This window comes from Phyllostomus discolor, chromosome 2 (assembly GCF_004126475.2).
Source record: "Phyllostomus discolor isolate MPI-MPIP mPhyDis1 chromosome 2, mPhyDis1.pri.v3, whole genome shotgun sequence".
NCBI lineage: Eukaryota > Metazoa > Chordata > Mammalia > Chiroptera > Phyllostomidae > Phyllostomus > Phyllostomus discolor.
In genome coordinates this window covers 158,717,533-158,742,231 of record NC_040904.2, presented here as the reverse complement: position 1 = coordinate 158,742,231, position 24,699 = coordinate 158,717,533, and the positions used below count along the sequence as shown (strand labels likewise).

General features: G+C 36.5%; 2 pseudogenes; one reads left to right on the top strand and one right to left on the bottom strand.

The window, feature by feature from the left end:
- The first annotated feature begins 275 nt into the window (after window positions 1–275).
- LOC114512662 lies at window positions 276–1,432 on the top strand (annotated as a pseudogene).
- A 4,189-nt stretch (window positions 1,433–5,621) lies between these two features.
- LOC114512967 lies at window positions 5,622–6,584 on the bottom strand (annotated as a pseudogene).
- Window positions 6,585–24,699: the final 18,115 nt, after the last annotated feature.

Sequence of the window (24,699 nt, the reverse complement as noted above, 5' to 3'; positions counted from 1 at the left end):
TGTATTCTGATGATACTTAAAATCTTTAGATGTTGAAAAACATGTTTTGTCTGGCTCCCATATGCCTATTATGTGCCAAACAGTGCTTGGTAGTTATATTAACATCAATAGAAAACCAAGCATTACAAGGGTTAAAAAATTGAATATTGTCCCTTCCCTCAGTAAAGCAGACATATTTTTACAGCTGTAATACGTCATATGTTAATAATGGTTACGGTAAATGTAAACGAATTAAGAGAATATAGTGAGGTGAAGGAGGTGGCATGTTAGTTTTGTTCGCCATTCAGTTTGTTTCTGGGCAATGTTCCCCAGAGTTTTGGCGATCCTACCTCTTTCTCCCCTTTTCCCTCCTCCCAGAGGCATCTGCGGCTGCAATTGTGCTACTTGGTACTCCTAATAGACTGGTCAGGATGAAAAAAAATCCAAAGATATTTTGACAGTAACAGCTTGATCTACAGAAAAAAGATGGTAAGTCCAATTCAACTGATGATATTTCCAAGAAGACAGAGGGCAAAGACAGTGAAAAGGAGGATACTAAAACAGAAACTTGTAAAATATCAGTAAGGGCACAAAAGTCAAATTAAGCACAGTAAATTTACAAGCCACAAATCTGCCCAACATAAGACGACTTAAAAGTTTGGAGGCTACAACTGGCAGGCTTCAAAAAGCTACAGAAGATGCCCCAAAGAAGAGAAGTGAGCCACTGAGTCCTGAGTTGGTGGCCACTGTGTCTGCCGTTGAAGTGTCTCTCCCTTTTGACAAGCAGACAACCAGCTGTTCACATAGCTCCAGCAGTATGAGGAAAACTCAATGGCACAGAAAGATGAATAAAGACCTAAAATTAGATTCTGTAACATAACAGATATGAAAGCTGCCAAATGTGCCAGAGCTAGAGTTAGTACCTGACTGGTTCATCAGATTCAGTTTCGTGGAGGATCTGACAATTATGTTGGCAGGAGAGACTGTTGATCTTAGAAAAGGTTTTAGAAAAAATATATTCAAGGTGAAAGGACTTCACATTTTTTATGTTAAGGCAGCTACTAAAGAGACGCCTGAAACAGAAACAGCCCCTCCTCTTTGAGATGTGGAATTTGCCAAGCAGTTAGCTGCAGTAAATGAACAGCCCTTTCAGAGTGATTTTGAAGAGATGACCCAGTGAATGGAAGAGGGGAAACAGTGGGAGTTCCCAGTTAACAGTGGAGCAGGTTTTGATGATGATGGTTCAGAATTTCATGAACATATATTTCTGGTTAAATCCCTGGAGAGTTTTCCAAAACAAGGGTCAATTAGCTGCTTCATGGAGCTGGTGACATGTGGCCTTTCCAAAAACCTATATCTGAGTTTTAAAAAGTGGAACATATTGAGTGGTTTAAAAATTCTTTTAATGCAAAAAATAGACATTCTGAAAGAAGGTGACATGTGGTTCAATTGAGGACCGTGTAAATTTTTATTTCAGGTTGTTGGAGATTGATATGATATCTGAACAAAATAATTTTACTAGAAAAACAGAGAATATAGGTGATGGAGAGATTAATTACTATTGGGAGGATTGAGGTAGTTTGAGATGAGGTTGCAAATAGGCTTACTGGTAACTTACTTGTAATGGGCAATAAGAGGGCAGAATCAAAAGTGATGCCAAAGCTTCTAATGCAGGAGACTGAAATAATGGTGTTGGCGCTGGCAAAAATAGGAACCTGGAAATCATGGTAATATTAACTTTGCATCAATTTCCTAATTGATATAGGTTGTGATAAGCCAACTGTTTTGATTCATTTCTAAATTCTGTAGAATGGTTATAAAACATTTGTGTTTTAAGAGTTAACCTCATTGAACTCAAGATATTTAACTCAAACAGTGTTTAAATGAGTAAAGAATGAGGAAATATATCCCCATGTGGCTCTTCTTGGATGCAAATGTTCTGGAAAATGTGAACAAACACTTAGCTTTGCTGAAATGTATTATCTTACAAGCCATCTGCAGTACCTTACCTTTTGGAAAGTTTAGGAGGCGGTATCGAAATAAAAGTTTAACTATAACCTTGAAAAGTTTAGCTATAACCCTGAAAAGTTTGATAATAACCACAACACACATAAAAACATAGACATAGGAAAAGAGGAATCTCATTGTGCTGCAACAAAACCTCAGCAAACATGAGCACTGGTCTAAGGGAAGAAAAACCTAAGCCGACTCCATGAAGTCTTGGAAAATATGTACAAAGACACTGCCAGTAACATTACATTCCAATCAGTAACACATGCTTTTCTTGAGGTTAAAATGACTATTTTAAATAAATCGGCAAAGACAGTAAAATTTCTGCAGATGTTATTATTTTTTAAGTGTCTTATTAATGCTGGAAGTCCAACCTCCCTCCGCCACATTAGAGTCTCTGGCCTGGAGCCTCTAAAATGCTGTTTCTGCAGACTGCATAAGGCACTTTTATCTCTCATGGCCTGCTTCCCTCTCTGAGGAACGAGAGGTAAGACTTCACTTCCTCTCTCCCTCCCTTTTTCCTAACCTCTTTTTCTCCTTCCCTCCTTTCTTCCTTCCTTGAACATTAATTGACGGCCTTTGTATCCTCATTGACGCTCATACACATTACTCAGTATAATATAAACCTTAACAAGGATTATAGTAGCATTGTCATCCCCGAGATCATTAAAAAAAACAAACAAACAAAACCCTGATGGATGAATCTGACATTCCAGTGTGACTGTGTCCTTTCCTGGCCTACTACTGATAATTCTACCTGAGGGAGCTTTCCATAACTCTACCACTGACCTTTCCACAGCTTCATCTCCGGCTGCTTTCCCCTGTCCTCTCATCCCCGTTAGGGCAGCATTCCCTGAATGCAGTGAGAGCCCTCTCTGGTTTTGTGCACAAGAAAGCTCCTACTCTTTCTTCAACCTGTTATCAAATGCCCTTTCCTCTGAACTGCCTTCAGAAAGAGTTAGTCCTTTTTATTCCCTCTAGTCCCCATGTTTGGTATTTGCCTCTATGGAGTATACTTACTCCGTAGTATTACACTTAACATTTTTTATTATGTCTGTTTCTTTCAGCCTTGCACATTGTGAGTGGTCAATAAGTATGTGCTGAGTTGTCAGCATGTCAGTGATTTTTATTTGGAACTGAACTACATAAATGGCCTCAATTTTCAACAGCTTTTTGACAAATCTAGAAATCACTGAAACATTATAAGAGCAGGAAAATGTGATTTCAGTATTTCTTAATAAAAAAGTTTATATCTGAGATGTGATTCTTTATCAATTCATGTATTGATAACGAAATAAAGCAGTAAATTTTGTGATCATTTTAAGATATAGAGAAATGTCTGGGCTTCCTTTAGGTGTTAAGAAGGCTTTGGACAATTGTTCATACTATGGATTCCTGAGCTATTTCTGCCCCCAAAATCAACACATCTGTTTCCTGCCCTGGAGAAAAATTCTTTGCTCACCTGTAGTTTGACTTAATGTTATGTCTTCTGACATGTACTTGGAAAGCCTGTGTGACACATTTTCCTTTAAATTTGGCTACAGTTTGCATTGCACCAACTTGACCACTTTGCCTTATAAAAACACTATAAATTCCAGGATCTAATTGGCACAGGATTACTTTTCCACAGATGAAGCCAGATGCAGAGCAGAGCCCCGGTTGTGTTCTCTTAGCTAGCATGTTCCTGGTTTTCTCCCCCTCCCCCCAACAGCATCTCTTTAAACAATGTTAGGAAATGGAGCAAAAAAAAAATACTTTTGAGGGTTAGTTGAGGAAAATTTGAAGAAACGCAGAGAAAATGTTATCTTTGTTCTTAAAAAGTTGTTCAAAGAATCATCTTTTAGAAAAAATAACATCACATTTAACTTTATTAAAACTAAAAATATTACAATTTTAAATGTGCAGATTGAGGATAGAAATTTGAAGTTGACCCAGTTAGTGAAAAACAAGCAAGGCCATTAATTTCACATGTAACTGAGAGTGAACAGGCCTTTTAGCCTGGTGGGAAATTACTTATTAGTGACTTTCGCCTGAACAGTTTTAATAAAGTGATACAAATTTAAACCATTTTATCATAGATGAAATAGGTAATGGATGGCAAGAAAAATAAGTCCACTGTGGTTAAAATTTATTTTGACAAAATTAGAAGAGATAAAAGATATTAAACCAAAGGGGTAAGGGAGGCATCATGGTCAAATAAAATAATTTTTCTGTATAATCAATTATTTATTAGAAAATACTGAAGAGTAATCAAAAGCAGGCAAAATCTGGTGGGAATTCCACCCATGAAAACAGGTTAAATTCATGTTCCTATTTGCATTAAGGGTCAGTCTATGACACAGGATGGGTAGAACTCAAGTAGAAAACCACAGTCTTATTAGCTTGTGGTATCAAAAGAGAGGGTTTCAGGCTTAGAGTGGCTGGGGATTAAGGAGAAGGTTCTGAAAAGGATGAGTCCACAGGTGAGGAACTCCTGTATCATCATATAAAATACCCCTGAATTGGAAAGGCACTGAGGAGACTCCAATGAGCTGATGGAACTCAAAAACTAGAGCTGAACATATGTGGCTGCTGCTAAAGTAGATTGCCTAAATACCAAGTGTTTTGGAAAAACTGCAACTTTTATACAGTTCTGATGAAAATGCAAAGTGCTATAAACCACATTCAAAAAGCATGACAGTTTTGTTTATAACATGAAATATCCACCAGGCATATGACTCAACCATTTCATTCACAGGTATTTGCCAAAACAAAATGAAACATATGTTCTCATGAAGACTTAGACATGAATGGTCATAGAAATTTTACTTGTTTTTTGACTTAATTAGGCACGTAACCTATTTTTATTGAAGAAATATACTTACAAGCATAAAGATCATTTCACTTAACCCCACCCTTCATAGTTAACCAGTTCACACCTAGTATGTGTTTTTCCAGATTTATTTCTGTGCACATATATATGTATAGTATTTTTCAAAAATACATGATCATACTATGAATACCATATATAATGATAACTTGTTGTCAGTTTAGATCTGTATCTTATTTGGTATGCACATAACTCTGTATCATTGTGACTGCATAGCGTTTCACTTGACAGAAACACCGAAATTTATGCCATTCCATGTCACTGGACATTTTTGTTTCACTAAGATTTCCACGTTGTAAACAATGCTTAAAACATCTTTGTACCTCTCTCGTTGGTATAATTATTTTCTAACAATAAATCCTAAAAATGGAATTGCAAGGTATAAGAGATTATGAGCATTTTTAAAGCTTTACGACAGGGGTGTCGAATCTGCGGTGCACTGGCCACAGGTGGCCTGGGACGCAGTCCGGGAGCGCTAGAAATGTGGCCCAACACAAAATTGTAAATTTACTTAAAACATTACTTAGTTTTATCACTTAGGTATGTACATTTTCTATATTAGTAATCACAAACTTGGGACCTGTTTGACAATTTAAAAATATTATCAAAAGGGCCGCCGCATAATTAGGGCTATTATGTGAGGACTTTTATGCCTATCGGTGGTGGTAGATGTCATGAAAATTATCACAGACCTTTTTTTTGCTCATCAGTTTTCATTAGTGTTTGTCTATTTAATGTGTGGCCCAAGACAACTCTTCTTCTTCCAGTGTGGCCCAGAGACGCCAGAAGGTTGGACCCCCTGAATCAGGATGTTGTCATGAATGCGTTATCTGTTACATCTTGCTTCCACACAAATTCCTCTGCGTAGCCAGCGTCCAGACTGCAGCCTTCAGCACAGGTGAAGACGGCCAGGACGCCCCAGTCAACCCTCCTGCCCAGCCTGTCGCCTTCAGGCAGTTGAAGAGTTGAGGCATGATATTCTGGAATTCAGATATTCTCTCCGCACCGCAGGGGCGATCTGGAATACCCTTTACTTGAGGGATATTTTTGTCAGAAATCCCCATGAGGGCAATTCCTCCACCATATCTGAGAATCTGTTCTGGTTCCGGGGCTATTTTAGTTTTTAACTTCTGGAAAATTCCATCTTCCCTAGATTCATGTTTTGCCGTGGAATTCAATTCTTCCTCAGCTGCTTCAGCCATGTCCTGTATAATCTGACTCACCTAACATCTGACTCACCTTTTTCTGAAATTTCAGGTGTAATCTCATCTTCTGTTGCTATTATGATTTTAAATTCATACTGGAAAGTTGTGGTCTGAAGCTGTACTGTCTAAATTATCCGAGTGTGTGCAAGCCTGTCTATGTCCCCGTCTCCAGTCCCGTGTCTTGGTGCTCCTCACTGAAGTAATGCACCTTGTGCTATATCTACAATGTGTTTCGGAGCCTAAACAGTCGCAAACCCTGCAGAGAGGAGCCTCAGCCTTGAGCACGTGGATTCTCCCCATCTCTAGGGGAGGATCCTCAGAAAGTGACTCGCAGGCGTAAAAGTCATTTGTCCTGGGCAACTAATGTATAAACACCTGTTGGAGAACTGCTCACTGCCCAGCTGCCCGCCGGGCCTGTCCCCGCCGCCTCCGCAAAGCCCAGCTCCCCTCCCCACGGACCCTGCAGTGCTGCCAAGACGACGCACCACACCATTGGAAGGCAAAAGTGGGCCATCTGACATCTTTATTTTTATCAGCCAAGGATTAAACAAATTGTAGTGTACCCATTACAATGGGACCCCACTCAGCCATAAAAATAAACAATTATTAATACACCCAATAACATGAATAAGTCTCAATGAGTGAAAGATGCAAGCAATGGAACAGTCTATACTATATTATTGCATTTATATAAAAGTATATAAATTGCAAATTAATCTATGATAATGGAGAGTAAGTCAGCAGTTGCCTGATGAGGGACACGACCTTATGGTGTGAGGAAGGGGCTGCAAAGGGCAAGAAGAAACTTGGCGGTGACAGAATCGTGTTATATTGGTGTGTCTATAGTATCACGGATGAATCCATATGCCCAATCTTATCACGCTGAACCCTAGTTATGTGAGTATATAATTATGGGAGTTTCTTCTTTAATTATACCTTAACAACCTTTGCTTTAATATATATATATATATATATATATATATATATATATTTTAAAACACATGCAGCCCTGGCTGGTGTAGCTCAGTGGATTGAGCATGGGCTGGGAACCAAAGTGTCCCAGGTTCGATTCCCAGCCAGGGTACATTCCTGGGTTGCAGGCCATAACCACCAGCAACCGCACATTGATGTTTCTCTCTCTCTCTCTCTCTCTCTTTCTCTCTCTCCCTCCCTTCCCTCCCTAAAAATAAATAAATAAAATCTTTAAAAAAAAACACAAAAAAACACATGCTACCGGCTTTACTTAATCTTTTCTCACTACAAAGTTTAATTTTCCATGGGGGCTCAAAAGTCAATATTGGATATTGGTCATCATGAACTGTATCAGACCCTACCTTGAACTATTGAGGCATGGGAGGTTGTTTCCCTGTTTCGATCGATCTGAAGACAGATATACTGATCTTTACTGACATACTGACATTGTCCAGAAGCTCAAAGTGTGAAATGGTGCTGCATGAAGTGAATCAAAGAGGTAATTTAATTGGCATTATTATCTTCCTGTTAACCTCCATATATTCGCTACCAACATCGAGATGCATCTTTAAATTAAATTAAAGAGAAACCATCAGTCCAGTCTAACCCCACTTTTCAGGTTACTAACCTGGGAGCCTCGCTATGAACATGGATTGAAAAATATGGGCCTGAGGTTTTTAAAGGGTATTGGGGACTTTTTCTTAGTCAAGCTCCTTTGATGAATACTCTGCCTTGGGTACCTTGAAAGAGATTTTGTGCCATTTATTGTCAATCAAAGGATTATTGAAAACTTAAATTCTGGCCACATTTTATGTTGAAGTTTATGATATCTTAAAGTTTATGGCTCTCCAAGTGTGAGGACTGATAAAGACAACCAAATATAAAGCAACAAAATAGAAGAGCTTTGACAAGTTATAGAAAAGAACTGATAACGAAAATCAGAAAGCATACAGGGACCATTTGCAATGTAAATATTTTAAAATAAATTATTTTCTCAAAAATAGATATTAATTCCATATGAGCAGCCCTGATTTTGACTGTCAGGGCTCACAGGGTACAGACTCTAGGATATAGTTATACAAACAATAATTTGGTCAAACCTGGCTGGTGTGACTCAGTGGATTGAGCGCTGGCCTCAATCCACTTGCAGTTGAGGGTTGCTGGTTCAATTCTCAGTCAGGGCACGTGCCTGGGTTAGAGGCCAGGTCCCCAGTAGGGGGCGCATGAGAGGCAATGGATCAATGTTTCACACATCAATGTTTCTTTTTCTCTCTCCCTTCCCCACTCTTGAAAAATAAGTAGGTAAGTAAATAAAAAGGTTAATATTTTAAAAACAAAATAGTTTGGTCAGAGGAGTTTTCACAAATTCATCAAAAGGAATTCTTGCTCCAGCCTTACAGATAATGGACAGGCCACCTAACCTGCACAAAACCGTAACAGTCCAAGCCTTCAGGAAACTCACTCCTTGGGTGCAGTCAATAAAGAGTTCAAACTACCTCATGCATTTTAAAAGTGTGTTTCTAGCACTAAAAGTCTTTTTTTCAACAATGAATTCATTCCCATCTATTTCCTTTTTGTCAACACTAAGTGTGTGGATAATGTACTTCTTTTGCAAACAATCTATGCTTTTGTCTAGAATAAGCCAGCTTTCACTATGAGCTAGTAAATACTGTATATCAGTACTAACTTTAAATATTACTTTTCACAACACTAATTATGAGAGAGGTACAGCTATACTCATTTTTTAGATGAAAAATTATTTTAAAAATATGCTTTCCTTAAAGAGGCAATATTAGAGTCCATTTAAAAACTCAAGAATCCTTAAATGATCAGATCATTAATATCACTGTCTTGGGAAAAAAAGAAATGGTTTCACAGATAGAAACAGGGGCTAGTGCATCAATTTAATGGAGCAAAAATTTTACCGACTTCACAAAAATTATGCATGAGAATTTGGTCAGCATTCTCAGTTCAGATAGTTCTTGATGGTATTTGCTTAGTTTGCTTGAAGTGTTTTTATATAATTTATACAACTTAATCCTAACAAATACTTTATAAAGGTAGAGTGAGAAACATTATGAGTAATCTTTTATACCTAAAAAAATAAAGCTTAAAAGTGGTGATGTTTACGACATATTTATTTAACAGCAAAGCTTTGGGTATGTATATAACTTCGAAACCATAAGCTGTCAATTTTCCAAACATTTTTTGTCTTACTTTGAAGAAAAGCATTGATGTATATTGTTAATATGTAAGGAGCAAGCACTTGGAAGCCATTATTATTGTAACTTCTATGCATATATTACTTATCTCTTAAGATCTTGGAACTATTGACAAATTTACTCTTCTTGCAGTCTCACAAAATAGATTAAATGAAGGGACAAACCCATTTTAAAGTGTGGGAATTTGAAGTCTAGGGATGTGATTTGCCGTTGTTCCAATCTGAGATTTGGCCGGGGAATATCCAGAGGGTCCTAAGGTTTGCATTAGCAACCTTCGCAGCTGTACCTGTGTGCACAGCTCTGTGCACCTGTGTGCATGGGACTGGGAGCACAGCGGAGGGGCCGGCAGGCAGCCAACTCTGCTGATAGGAGTCTTCTCTTAACAACATGAGGCAGTCTACACAATGCCTTTAAGAGTCAGCTGAGCTTGGCTTTCACATTTAGTGAAATCCAAACAAGTACTTTTTAATATGTCTATTCTTAAAATTAGCACTTTCTCTTTTAGCTGGAATCCAAATATAAAAACTTGCTTAAAATTTCTTTTACCTTAGCAAAACTGTGTAGAGATTTTGCTAATATCTAAAGAAGAATTCTATATAGAATTTTTAAAAATGTCCAACAATACAAAATGATATAAAAATGAAGACGGTATTATATTAATCTGTTGTGAGGGGTGTATTACATAGAGTTAGATGTTAGAAAAGAAGTTAATATGCCATTGTTTCAAATTATTTTGATATTTTTTCCTTTGAAGTAGGTTCTATATTTTTAAGGTTTGAGCAAGTATAGACGAGAAAATTGCTTATATGTAATTTTTCTATTACATTAAAAAACTGTATTACTAATTTTATGCCTCTCACATTTGGTGGGAAAGTTGCCAGGTCGTTGCGGAGGGCAGCTGGCATGCACTGGCCTCATCTGATATTGCAGACAAACTTTGTGAGCTTAGATTTACTGAAATTAAGAAAGTTTAAATGGAAGAACAGGTATGGGAAAATCAGTGCACTTTTAATTTTTATTACAACTAGATTTTAATGTAAACTAAAATGATATTTCAGGTTATATTTGGAGAAAGTCCTGCCATTTACATGTTTAAAACACCAACTTATTACTAATTAGATAATTTGAATTATTTCTTAAAGAAAGAGTCGAGGAGAGAAAGAAGCATTGATATTGATATTTTGCACTAAGCAGTTGCTGATGATCAAAGATGCCTGTCCATTGATGTTGCACAGAAAATACCAAAGTTTATGCTGAGTGTATATGTATTTCTGAATGTTTTTGCTCTGGTACTGTCACTTTCACTTGTAAGGATAAATTTCCTAACTTAGCATTTAAATTGACTAGATTAAAGTGTTGTCTCCCAAAAGCGTGCACACGTGTGTGTGTGTGTGTGTGTGTGTGTGTGTCCCTCGGGATCATTCTAAGCCTGAACTGCTATGTAGAAATGCGATTTTTCTTCCTACTCTCACATTTTAAAACAGCTCACACGAATTAGGCAGGGTCTGCCAACTTTTTGGCTTATAATTCTCTCTTTGTGCTGTTAGAGGGGCAAGAGGGAAACAATGTGCCCTTTCTTATCTCCTCTATCATTCTGCATAAACTAGAAGAAAGGTAAATAGAAGGAGCAATGGGAGAAAGAAGAGAGAGGAAGAGAGGCAGGTAGAGAGAGAGGGGGGAGACAGAGAAAGATCTTTTCATTTAACAGTTAGCACCTGAGAAAACACCCACTGGATTGAATTTTTTTTTTTATCCCTCTGGCAAACCCGCATATGGCCTTTGTTTGAGTTAGCCTGGGTAGGACTTTGTTTATGTGTGCTAACTGGCCACCTCAGCTGCGACGATTTAAATTTAGGTCACTGTTTATAATTCAAGGTATGTGTGAAAAACAAACAGAGGGCGTTGTTCTAAAGGTAAAGACATTTAGTAAAGAAAAGACAGAGATGGATTTCTTGAATAAAATGACATTTTTAGTTATTTTTTTATGTCTTGATCTATTTCCCCAAGGGTATCCTTTGGGGTCACCAGTGAAGAGGAACTGAAAGAATCCTAAACATCCCCATGGGTCTCTATTGATTCTCCAGATGTATCTTTTCAAGTAGTTTTCCTTTTGTAGAAAGGGCAACCATACCTTAATTATTATTTAACTCCTTACGTTTTATCCAAACTATGTGTCAAATAACTATTTTTTCCTTGTTTTACTCATATGTAGCCTTTATTTACTCATATAAATCCTACCAAAAGTTGGTTGTCCAACTTCAGGTTTAATTTAAAAATGTAAATGGCTGGCTCCTACTTTACCCTGTTTTATTGTCTATTATTCCTTACTCCACAGAACAACGATTATCCTTAAATACTACACATTCATCCCCTTTGTTTGTGTCTGTGGAGCCCCGCACTCTCAGAGCTTGGCATACACACCTGTCATGAAATACAAACTCCAGACATACCAATATGATAGACTTTCCCTAAAAGTCAGGTTTGTCCATTCAGCCTACCAAGGATTTTATAGCACAAATAGATCCCTTGTTTCTCCTGTTTTAAAATAAGAAATTAGAGTCTCTTGAGTTCTAGTTTCTGTAAGAACAGCAGAAGAAACAAACACTCAGCTAATGTTTAGTATCCATATGCTTCAATAAAGTGACCAGATGTCCTGCATTTGTCAAGAGGGACAGAGAACCATTTTTTTCTCTCTTACTTCTGATTATTTCCTTCAAAAAGTTTATCATGGATGCATTTTGTGCTATTACTGGCTCTCCTTGCAATTCTTATTCATGCCTTGCTCTAACAGTATCATAACTGATAACTTCATGCTTTGTAGTTGGGACTTGAGGAAAATAAAAGTGTATTGCCCTTTTTGGGTTCTGTAGTTCATTTTATAAAAACTTGTAGCAGAATTCTCATCCTGTCTATGTAGTCATGTAAAGTAAATTAATAATGTAAAGCAGGTGTGGCCCTGTTTTTTAAAATACTGAGCTTTGACACCTTTTAAAAAATCTTTTAAGTATTGAATTTACATAAGAAAATGTGATCTCATTATATAGTAAATACTGTCAGGAAAAAGTGTCCAAGAATTGGAAATGGGAGAAAGAGATTACAAGAAGTCCTTCAAATGGAATGCTGGGTGTTGTCTGTCAGACTCTTCAATTCTTATCAGATTCTTAAGGGGTGAGCACCTTTGAGTAACTTTTAATTTATTTGATCATTTGTAAACATTTAGTCTCAGAATATCATGACATTCTTAACAGGAAATTATTAACAAAATAAAGCGACAACCCACAGAAGGGGAGAATATATTTAATGACATCTCTGATAAGGAGTTGATATCCAAAATTTGTAAAGAACTTACAAAACTCAACACCAAAAAAAACCAAGCAAGCCAATTAAACAATGGGCAAAGGACCTGAATAGACACTTTTCCAAAGAGGACATACAGATGGCCAATAGACATATGAAAAGATGCTCAACGTCACTAACCATCAGAGAGATGCAAATTAAAACCACAGTGAGATATTATCTCACACGTGTCAGAATGGCTGTCTTCAGTAAATCAACAAAGAACAAATGCTGGTGAGGATGCAGAGAAAGGGAAACACTTGCACTGTTGGTAGGAATGAAGATGAGTACAGCCACTGTGGAAAGCAGTATGGAGATACCTCAAAAATGAAAAATGGATCTGACTTTAGACCCAGCAATCCCACTTCTGGGAATATATTCAAAGAAACCCAAAACACTAATTTGAAAGAACACAAGCACCCTTATGTTCATTGTAGTATTATTTACAATCACCAAGATATGGAAGTAGCCCATGTGGCCATCAGTAGATGAATGGGTTAAATAACCATGGGACATTTACACAATAAAATACTACTTGGTAGTAAAGAAAGAAGAAAATTTTGCCCTTTGCAACAGTATGGATGGACCTGGAGAACATTATGCTAAGTGAAATAAGTGACTCAGAGAAAGACAATGAGCATATGATTTCACTTTTACGTGGACTCTAATGAACACACTGAACTAAAAAGGAAAGTGGGGATAGACTCATAGATGGAGAGCGGGATGACAGCTATAGTAGAGGGGAGGTTAGAGGGTGAAGGGATTGAGCAAAAAGGAAAAAGGACTCAAGGACATGGGCAAAATTGTGGTGATTGCTGGGGGTAGGGGGATATAAGGGGACTAGATGGTAATGGAAAAAGATACAATAATGATTAAATAAAAAAGTAATTGAGGACCTCATAAACAGTTTTGTTTATATTGGTTTTGTCTATAGGTATTTAACATAAACATCAAAACTAAGAAATCAAAATATATATATTTGTTAATTTATTTTAAATAACAATAATAAATCCATCACCTGTTAATATAGGCACCTGCTTTTCTTTTAATTCTCCCCTGAGGAAATGTTTTTATTGATTTTAGAGAGAGAAAGAAGGAGAAGGAGGGAGGGAGAGAGAGAGACAGACAAACATTGATTGGTTGCCTCCCATATGTCTCCTGATTAGGGATTGAACCCACAACCTAGGTATGCGTCCTGAACAGAAATTGAGCCTGCAAACTTCTGGTGTACAGGACAACACTCTAACCAACTGAGCCACCTGGCCAGGGCAGCACCTCCTTATTTTTATGAAAATGATTATATTTTCCAAAATAAAATGTTTAGGGGAAGAGCAACATTATTTCACAGTTTCACAAATTTCTTTAATGTCCGGCTTGATGGAAGACAGCTGGATTCTCATGTCTGCTTCTGCTTTCAATTCATTGCAGCCTGTTTTTTTTTGGTTGGAATACATTAAAAAATATCTAACCCCACATAGATACGTAGTTAGAAATAGGAGGAGTATTTTAAGAGCTCTTCCATACAATTTTGCATGTTCTTCTTTGATATGAAACCTTGGTGGACGAGTGGTAGCTTCTTGAAGGTTAGTGGCAATGTGGAATCTGAAGCCATACCAATGCATTTCTCAAACTGTTCATTTTAAATTTATGTATCTTGTACTTTAAATGGATCTCTTATGTATGTTGGGTAATATAACATTGTTGTTTTGAAATATAAACATGAAGATATCCATCACACAATTTTTGTGATAGAGAAGGATTAGAAATAACCTAACTTAGATTTTCCTTATAGAAAACTTGTTCAACTGTGAGAATACCAAAAAACCCCACATAGATTATTTTACACCCATTAAAATACTATGTGCATATGTGTGTATCTAATGTCAGAAATAGATATAGATGGGCTACTGCAGAATGGAAAATTTCATTACAGAGTTGCATTATAGCATAGTTATGTTCATAGAATGTTGTATATGCATGCCAGCATAGATAGGTAGATGAAGTTTTGAAGGAAGTTTTCCAAAATGTTAATCACAAATATCTCTGGGTTGAGAGATTTGGGGGCTTGTTGATAGAAGTGTACATAAATTTTTATTGTTAGAGAAAACAATAAAGCTATTTTCTTTTTGGAAAATTAAAGTCAGTTTTGTTTTTAAAAATTGAAAGTAATGCCTTTTATCTTGATAGTCAATGTTGGCAAGAGTTCAAAGCAAGACATTGCTTGCGTGCCATTAGTAAAAGTATTAATGCAGTCTTCCTGATCAGAAATTTGGTTGAAAACTCTTAAGTTTTATACTTGCTAATTTAATCAGTTTACTCCTACTAATTACTCCTGTAATTTTACAGAAATACTCACAGATATACTCAAAGACTTATGTATTGGGTTGGCCAAAAAGTTCATTTAGATTTTTTGGACAATGGCTCTGATAGTGCTTACTGCAGTTTGTCTTCAGCTTCATTTGAAATGATTTTGTTAGACTCTATTGTGACAGCTGTCATATCAGTGTGCATTTAAAAAAATCAAAATTGGTAAATTTTTGTGCAGCCACTTTAATATTGAAGATGGAAAGAAATATGCAACATTTTTAGCATATTATGCTTTATTATTTCAAGAAAGGTAAAAATGCAAGTAAAACACAAAAAAGATTTGTGCAGTGTGTGGAGAGGGTTCTGTGACTGATTGAATGTGTCAAAACTGTTTTGTGGAGTTTTCTGGTACTATTTTGCCTAAATAATTCCCTGCTGTGGGGCTGTCGTATGCATTAGAAGTTGTTTAGCAGCACCCCTGGCCTCTACCCACTAGAAGCTAATAGCAGGGGATAGCTGACGTACTCAAAGTATCAATAAAGTTATTGGTGAAAACGGAAAATGTGTCTTTTACTTTATGGAAAAAACTAAATGGACTTTTTGGCCAACACAATAAAACATTAATGCCAAACAATAGGAAATGATCTGAGTATATTATGGTGTATCCACTTGATATGATGTCATGCAGAGGATGCTGTGAATCACTCGTGTATTTTGTCTGTTTGAATGCCTGTAACTACAGGCTGCTGGGACTCAGGAAAGGAAGCTATGAGAAGTTGAGAAATAGGGGCCATGCCCATCTTTTCCTCTTTTGGTTGGTTTTGTGGGATTTGTTGCCTCACCATTTCTTTTTTGATTCTTCTTGGACTTCTAGTCTCCACTATTCTTTGCCTTTAGTTGCCTGCACTCTGGTTTATTAGTGACCCATGATTCCAAGTGTTACTTAGAGTTACAGGTGCACATTCTTCTACCTTTCTCATAATATTTTATTTCTGAGATTCCAAAATACTATTTCAAAAACCATCGATAGCAAGAAAGAATAGTTTTTGTTTTGTTTTTGTTTTTAAATTTATTTTTAAGCTACATTTGAGATACAATATTACATTAGTTTCAAATGTAGAACATAGTGATTAGACATTTATATAGCATATGCCGTGATTACCCTGATATGTCTAGCACCCATCTGACACTATAAGTAGTTATTAGAATATTATTGACTACCTGCTTATGTTGCACTTCACATCGCTGTGAATATTTTTATAACTGGCAATTTATATTTCTTAATCCCTTTCATCATTTTCACCTATCCCCCAGCCTCCTCCTGTCCAGCACCATCGATTTGTTCTCTGTATCTATGAATTTGTTTCAGTTTTGTTTATTCATTTTGGTTTTTTTAGATTGCAGATTTCAGTGAGATCATATGATATTTGTATTTCTCTGACTTATTTCATGGAGCATAATTCCTTCTAAATCTTGTTGTTACAAATAGCAAGGTTTTGCTCTGTTTTATAGCTGAGAAATATTCCATTGTACACATGTACCACCTGTTCTTTATCCCATTGTGTATTGGTAAACACTTAGATGGCTTCCATATCTTGGCTATTGTAAATAATGCTGCCATGAACATAGTGAGAGGGGATAGAAAAAAGTTAGGGAAAGCTCCCAACAAGTGGAATGAGAAAGTAGGTGCGGACATCATAGGCCAATGGGCCACTAGGTCTTCTCACCTCTGTGAGTGATCAAAGGGAAACAGTTTATGGCAGGAAACTCCTCCATCACAGCAGAAGTCAACAACAACACGAACTGGCTAAAACCAGGTCAATCCAAGATAGAGGAAAAATTGACCAGGATCAACCCCAAAGCTCATTTTATCAACATTATGAGGAAAACTGACACTACAAGTACAAGAGGGATCGAGGGAGTTGAAAGCCATGATGCTCTGGAAGGGACCACAGTAGGAGCAAGAACCCCTGTCAGCCATAAAATGGAGTCAGAATTTGAAGTCACAAAGTTCAGAAACAACCCACCCTTGGGAACATGTAACATCCTAAGAACTGACTGACTGGGGTGCACAACTCACTCCCTGGTTGGCCCATGTCCACTCAGACTCTCCCTTATTTCATGGGGAGGTGGCTGTGAGACTTGCAATCAGGGGGGCAGCAGATGGCAGCAGCCAGTACTGGGATTTACCCCTGATCCTGTCTCCGAGAACTCGTGGCCTATCCTCTTTTCTTTACCTAAATAAAATTTGCTTTAGCTCCCAATTGGACTTGCCCTTGAATTCTTTCCTGAGTGAGTCAAAATCCTGGAGGTCCCAGACAGTGCCAGGGCAGGGCTGCCTAGGCGTGGAATGGTCCAGTGATGACAGGAGTGTATATATCTTCTCAAATTACTGTTTTTGGCAATACTGAGACAGGAGGAGAAAAAACAAAAGAAAAAACATTTAGAAAGCCAACTAGAAAATGATTTTTATCTTAATCGTAAGTTTTCATCTTAATGCCACATAATTTTTCATCTTAATTATAAAACTATTTTACTGTCCAACAAAATTTCTACACCTCCATTGTAAAAAGACAGTTTCACTTTCTCCAGACAATGTCTGATTTCATTTCATTCATTACATTTTGTTACTATGAAAAATCTAAATCTAAATCTCAAGAACATTTAAATATATCTCTCACTAAAAGCAAAGAGGAAAAGAAGCAGCAAAAAAAAAAAAACAAACCCCAAAATAAAATAGCTGTCTCTCACTGAAATAACTAGTAAAATATTGTTTTAATTTCTTGGCCTCTGCAATAATTTCTATTGTTGTTGTTTAAGTCATATGCACATAAGAAGGATTTAAAGTGATGTAAATTTTGGAAGAAAGTTCATAGGATTTGGGTATTGGTTCATGTAGATTCACCCACTCTAGTTTTATTTAGGTTAGATTTCAAGTGACTCTAAAATTTCTAAACAAGGCCTGCTATTGTTGCCAATAGTTGCATGGCTTGGAGTGTAAACTATTATTATCCCTAATGATAACAAAAGCAAGCACTATGCATTTCGAAGTATTCACTGCACAAAAACGCCTAATGACATTTTTCAACTTTGAATTGCTTTTATGGTATATGAATTTGAACATACTGAGCTAAATGGCTGGTTTTATGAAATTTTAGAATTAGTAATATGGAAACAAATAATTTTAGTACTATTGAAAAAATATGACCACTTATTATTATGGAAAAATAAAAAATTATACATTTTTATCATGTGTTAAATCACACATGTTTTTATGTGCCCTAAAAGAATCTGAATACTATTGAGGAAATGATTTTTCAAAAAAGTGCTTTGTTTTGTATTCATGCATGTACATTGGAGTGTTTTTTTCTCTCCATTTGCCTTTATATTTTAACAGCAAACTATGTTGCTTTCCAGTTATATCTCTTATAGTGTCGTGCTAAAGAAAAGTCCCTGCAACCTATATGCAGAGTATTTGGGATGAAATGAGAGGCAGATTCATGACGAATTCATTGTATTTACACAGCACTTTATATTTATAAGGTTATTTACATGCAATGTTTCATTGCTCATCAAAACAATTCAATTGTGCAAACAGCATCTACAGTGGTCAGATGGTCACACCGTGGCCCAGATTGACTAACAGTTGCTAGTTAAATGGGGGATTTGAGAAAAGCATCCCGCTCTCCTGACCTCCTATCAGATGCTCTATTCATGACCACACTGAGGGAGATCATTAGCTCAAATACTGGAGGCTATCATGACATGAATCCTTGCTCATAACTGACCTAAATTATTCTGATCTACAACTGTTTAAATTAAAATTCAACAAATAGTTGCTCAATTTCATTTTATGATGACTATAGAGACCTGGCCTGGGAGAGCCTAAAAAGGGAATTTATTACTCAGAAAATAAAGAAAAGCTTTTATTGAATTGAATTAAAGTGATTCATTTATTTTTTCTTCTTTAAAGAACTTTTCATTGATTGTTATTTTAGAAAATCCCTTAGGAAATTCTTTATAAATGAATGAGGTTGATTTTGTGATAAAACTAAGTTCTGCTACTTACTTTTTTCCTCCCTTGCAGTGCTTGGAACTTTATTCCTCTTCATGTGTACTTTTACTTCATCTGTACACCCCCAAGTAGACTTCCTCATTTTTTCCATCCTTTAGTCTCTTTTCTGCTCACCTAAGATAGGCTTACTGCAAAGATACATTTCAACCCTGTGGTAGGGTATTTACAAGTAAAAATTTTTTAAAAAGAGTAATGTATTTAATATTATTCCAGTATTGATTCTGCCTTGATAAAAATATATTGCACTGAAAAAAACTTTTATTTTAGTCAATTTTTGATCAGTTCCTCATGCTCCTGAAGAAAATCTTTTGAGATTTTACCAAGTGTAGGGTTTTATCCTACATACTAGCAATTAAAAGATGAGGAGACCCAGTCCATGATGGGGAGAAGCCTTGAGTTGAGTACAATCTTCTAATTTAGTATATTGGCATGTTTATTTTTGGCTTATTTCCAGATTTTTACCAGAATTTTTAATAGGCCTTTGATTTAGCCATGGCTCTATGACTGACACTCCACACAATAGAATTTCATTGGCTGCATTCATTGGAAGGGAAAGGATGAGTTAGATAGCCAGATCAATAGGCCTTCATGGGTAATAAAAGCCACTTTAATAAAGAATGGATTGCTTACACAGATTCAGTACTGTCAAAGGTGGAAGAGTTCGAGTCTGAAGAACCATGATTAGTTATGTATTGAAGGAAAATTACGACTCATTTTCTGATGTTTTGTCTGACTGGTTTAATTCCTATTTTTTTCTTTTTTAAAAACTGGTTTGAATTTCCTAGCTTCTATCACTACACAACCTCTTTCTTAGTTAAAAAGAATACTATTTTGAAGAGCTTTATATGAAGCATTTCTGACACATATCGATGCTAAGGTTTTTTCATAATCATTATTTTAGATTAGTTGATGAAATATTAAAATTTTGTCTAGATGTGAAGTAGCATTTTCTCCCAAGATTTCCAAATGGTTATGGAAAACAATGAAACCCTATATTTTATTGGCCAGGCGCTATAAGGGTTTGAACCTTTAATCAAGAATTGCTAAATGTTTCCGTTTATAAATTGTTTATAAGTTTCCTAGGGATCCCCGCCCAAATCTGTTCCACTTGAATGTAAGGGCTGGTTCTCTGCTTACAGTTCCCTAGACAGTACCGGCTTCTATGGTTCACATGTGACTGAAGCCAAAATGAGATGAGAGCGATCTGATCATGTGCAGACATGTTTAAACATTGCTGGTATGGGTCCGCTCACAGTTACTGAGCTTTCACTTGAGATGGAACCTGGGAATGTGTTTCAAATGACATTCTATCTCCTCTTCTGCTTGTCTCTGAAAACACTTGCCCGTCTCTTTTAGCTGATACAACACATAAAGTCTTCCAGGAGGGCGGGTGGGCAGGCAGACACAGGGCTTGGTTCGCAGCCAGCTTTGTTCCAACACAGCTGTAAGAGTGCCACATTCATGAAACTAATGCTCTTTTTCTGGGCCTTCTACAGGATTCCAAGTTTTCTTTCCAGATGGCTGTGTGGCTTCAGCTCCACCGGCAGGCTGCTGCCTTTATCTGCCCAATGAAAGACACATCTGCTTGACAGTGGAATGTTAGCATAGCATTTCTAATAACAATACCAAGAAGCATGCAACTAGAGATATATATGTAAAAGACAATCTTGTGAGGTTAATAGTTGGTGTGGAAATTTTTTCTTGGCTATCCATCCTAAAAAATGAAATACCCTATCTTTAATGTCAGGAGAATATGTTCTTTCATGTAAGCATTCAGTTAGTTATTGAAAAATCATTTGCTGAGAACCATTCACTGTGTTTGTCTCTGTGCTAGTTGCTGGAGATACAGAAACAAATAAGATGTCTCATTTTGATAGGCCATAGACTTGTAAACATGTTGGAGACAGATGAGGAGAGTAACAAAAGAGGCGAGAGTAACCAGCATCGTTCTGAGGAGAGAAAACTGTAGAAGCAGGTAAGGAAGGTCCACAGAGGAAAGGATTTTCGGCTGAGCATGTGCTGTTTTTGACTTGTTTATTTGTTCTTGTTTCTCATTGTCTCCTAAAGTGAAGGAAATTTACCAGACTCAATTTAACATTCATAGTTTTAACTATGCATAAATGATCTCTTTTAACCCCTCCAACAAATGTCTGGCAGATACGTGTTATTCTTTTTACATATGAGAAAGTTGACCCTCAGAGATTCAGTGACTTACTCAAGGTCACGTAACTAGTATAGTACCTAACTAGAAATTGGAGAAACTGTAGCTAAAATACTTGCTTGGCACCAATTCTTCTGCCTTTTTCACCAACATGCTGTCTCTACTTAATGGTATTTTGGCTTCATAGCCATAATATTTCGTGACTTAAAGTCAGCTCACAACTGATTATCCAATTTGATTTTAGTTGATCCAAATGCTAAAGAATGTGCTCTTGTTTTTTATTGCAAGTATTAAAAGAACAAAGAAAATTATACAAGTAATGTTTGTTGTGTAATTATTAAACACCAGACTCAGTATTTGTACCGCACTTGAGTGGTTTAGCTCACCATAATTTTATAATGTGGCTGCTTCATTTCCATTTTACAGATAAGCAAACTGAATGAGTCTTGGAGTAATGAAGTTGTTTGCCCAATGGTGCACTCTGGGCATGTAGAAGCACTTGGGTTTAGTCCTAGCAGTCTGATTCCAGAGCTCAGGAACTTTACCACCATGTTCTAATATCTGGTAAGACACAGCTTTAGTCCTTCTATGATGGTCCAGGAATCAATGAAATAGATGATCCAAGCTTTTTGGAGACCTTTTCTGGACTTTTAAGAAATATGATTATTCTACTGTATAAACCTGAATGAAAAGTAGAAAAGATGTGGTATTGGGAAACCTATACTATGCTTTCTATCCAAGCACCACTTTATATACCCACTCCTGTCTGTTTGAAAACACAAGAGGTTGCAATGGCTTCAGATTTATGCATAACACATTGCATATTAGTGATGGCTATTTAGATAGCAAAGCAAGTGTATTGAGGGTGAGTTGGACACTTTCACATCCATCCCTTCTGTTCACATTGTCTGATAAGTGCTTTCCCCAAAATAGAGCAGTAATACTTTGGTCCTATCACTTGGTTCACCTTCTAGATTTGGTCAAGAAGTAGGAGGATCTATCTCTTCAACATTTCAAACTTGTTTGTATTTTTCTATCTTCAAAGGGCTTCTGGATTTTTCTCTGCAGAGCATGTAGGAAAAAGAGGATGAAAGTTGGGAGGAAAAAGAGAAGAAAGAGAGAATATAAATTCCAGGAGACTGAGAATCAGGGTGCTTTTTTTGATGCATGACTTTGAATTGGGTTTCATGGAGTGCTAAATCAGAGTGTGGTCATCTGGTAGAGTTAGAGATGTCTGAATTCTCAGAGGAACATAACGGCTCATGTGGCATTTTACACAGTAAGAAATGTTAGTGATGAAAGGATTTTGTGGAGGGGTCGGCCATTTAGTGCAGCAAATGCTCTGGTTCTTGTTCATTAAATCAAACAAACAAACAACAACAACAACCACAAAGCCCAAAATATAAACACTCACTATGACACTTAGAATAGACTTCTAGAATATCTGTTTTTAAATTATTTTTACAATAATAGAGCGTAAAACTTTTTATTTGATGAGTTATCTTTTCTTAGCATCATACTGATATGAAATATCCAAGGGGCAATTAGAGAAGCTGGTAGAAGGGCGAGGGATCTAGATGCTCTATGAAGATTCTTCATCCAATTACTGGATTGTTTCTCTCTATTCATGTGATGAAGTTCAGGGATCTAACTAGAGCTGAAAAACTAAAGGGGTACCCTTCATCCCAATTGGAAGGCCAGATTTTGTAGCAGACATAGTATATGGATTAAATAGAAATGGAAAGTCAGAGGACGTACCCAGAAGTCCATTCACCTGACAGATGAGTGTGTCAGGCTAAGGGTGTGAGAGGTATTCCATGAGTTAGGATCAAAGAATCTTAAACCTAAGAAGAAAGAAGATCATTGTTGGCTCAGGGTGGCACTGGATTTAATCAGACACCTTATATTGAGGGTATATATTTATGTTGAAAATAAATTGAATATTGAAGTTCTTTCTGAATATTAAAGTTATTTCCTGCAGGCTTCATTTTCCTAATAGACAAATTAATAACAGTTAGTTTCCTTACCAGGTAATTCAGGGGAGTCATGTTAGCATAAAATGAACATGTCTCACAGGTTTTCTTGATAGTGGTAAATGTCCACATTCTCAAGCTCTTATTATGAAATTAGTTCTAAAATTTTCAGTTGTATTTTCTGTTGTTGCAGGATATGACATGAATCATATTTAACGTGGGAGTGCTATTTACCCCAATTAATTCAAAATTTTTCTGTATCTTCTGGACTGGTTAAGAACTTCATTTTCTGGGACTGGAATAATGCTTTCAGAAAGGTGCATGGAATATAACATTGTAGCTTGCTCCCCCAAAACAAATACGTGTATGTAGTAAAATGAACTTGAACAGCTGGCAAATACTTGCTTAGAAGTTGTTCTCATTTTAAAATAAAACATGAGACTAACTGAATTACTATTGATTTCAGTTTATTTCTTTTGCAACTGCAGAATTATATTTTTTGCTGCCATTATATGAAAGTAATTTTTAAAGTGTTATCTTGAAATAGAAATATATATCTTAAGTGCTAGTGCAAAATTAAAAGAGCACTTTTTAACACCATCAGAGAGAAAGGCCGAGAGAGAAAGGTTATGCGGGGAAGGGGCACAGGATGACAATTAGATAAATGTGATAAGTAAAGGGAAAGCATGTATATAGATCTGATTTCTGAATGATTCTGCTTTGTTCTTCCACAGAAACAGAAAGTGCTGTGTCACATGAAGTCACTAAAATCATAAATTCTCATATCTTCTTGGGAAAAAATTATGTAGAATCTGATTAAAAAATAATGTGCTGATCAAAACAGGAGATTAGCAGAGAGTATCATTGCCTTTGGTCATTCTTCAATATCATCTCTGATTCTAAGGTTATTAGTCACTCATTTGTAATGAGGTATCTCATCTCCTATGCCAATCACCATGATAAAATCCCACAAGAATCTGTATTGCCTCCCAGAGCACCGACAAAACACAAAGATTGACATGCCCTTGTGATCAAGTTGTGTACAAAATATATAATACATTCACCTAAAATGAAGTAATTTTATATCTCTGTCACTAGACTTAATTGGGTAGTTATGTGACTTACAAGAAAGTTGTCTTTGATGTATTTAAGGTAAAGTTAAACTTATTGAAAATCCTCCTACTTGGAGTGAAATTGTGAAAAGATAAGCTTTACACAGAAAGCAATGTCCTAATCATTTCCAGAATCTGTTTCTCTTTCTCAGCTATTGCTTTTGGGTGAAGTGTACTTTCTCTTGCCTTATCTTGAAGTAGAATTTCAGTTGTGCTGGTGACATAGTGATTCATAGGAGAGACATCCTCCCGGCATCCCCGGAACCCAAGCAGAACCCGTAAGGTCAGGCCTGTGGTAATTAGCGGTTCCATACCCAAAATACAACAAGGACAACAGAGTCAGCATGATTATGCACAGATTCAATAGCAGCCACGAAATATCAAAAGTAGTAATGACAAATACTCAGTTAAAAAATGAAAATTTTGCAGAAAAGAGAAAAAATACCAAGGTATCCACTGAACTCTTGAAAACTTTTTG